Raw genomic sequence first — 833 nt, 5'->3', positions numbered from 1 at the left:
CAGCCTGCTCAAGCGGCTGCAAGACCATGCTGCCGAGAGAGGAGGCGACAGGCCGCCACCATTCCTGAGGACCTTATTCGGCGGAGGCGGGAGACATTTCGGCGGGAGATGCAGCGGTAGAAATAATTAGTCGACTTAATTTGGCAGAATTTATTTGCATGATCAATCGATTGATTGATTTTATGTGATTGAATAATTGATTGATTGATTGATTGATTGGGTGAGTGATTGATTGGTCGATCAATTGATCGAACGAACAATTGATTGATTGGGCATCAGCAGCTTACGTAATGGTTTTTGGGTCAGTTCGGCTATATTCTGTAAAGTTCGGTGACATTACGTGAAGTGGGAGTTATATAAATTTGTTCAGGCCTTAGGTGCGTTTGTTGGAACTTTGGATTGCCTCCGCTGTTATGTAAAGTACACGAGCATCTTTTAAAACAAGATGCGGCCATGTTTAACACGTTATTGTGCACTAACGCTTATATCATTTAAGGACAATCTTATTGAATTAAAAGCATAATAGTTCTACACAACGAATTCCGTTTGTTTGCTATGTATCGCTCCCGGTCAGATTAGCTCTAGTTGCTGCTAGAGCTGTAAACATGATATCTCTCTCTCTCTTTCTCTCTTTCTCTTTCTCACTGAATCTCTCTCTCTCTCTCTCTCTCTTTGTTTCTCATTTTATGCGCTTTGTCTCTTCCAATCTCGCTCGCGCGCGGATGATTTCTCTACCCTCTCTCTCTCTCTCTCTCTCTCTCTCTCTCTCTCTCTCTCTACGCCCGTCGCCCAACTCAAAGTACCTACCCCCCCCCCAAACAACATCAATCTCT

Source organism: Priapulus caudatus, unplaced genomic scaffold (genome assembly GCF_000485595.1).
Source record: "Priapulus caudatus unplaced genomic scaffold, Priapulus_caudatus-5.0.1 Scaffold24, whole genome shotgun sequence".
Taxonomy (NCBI): Eukaryota; Metazoa; Priapulida; class Priapulimorpha; order Priapulimorphida; family Priapulidae; genus Priapulus; species Priapulus caudatus.
This window is presented reverse-complemented; position numbering follows the sequence as displayed.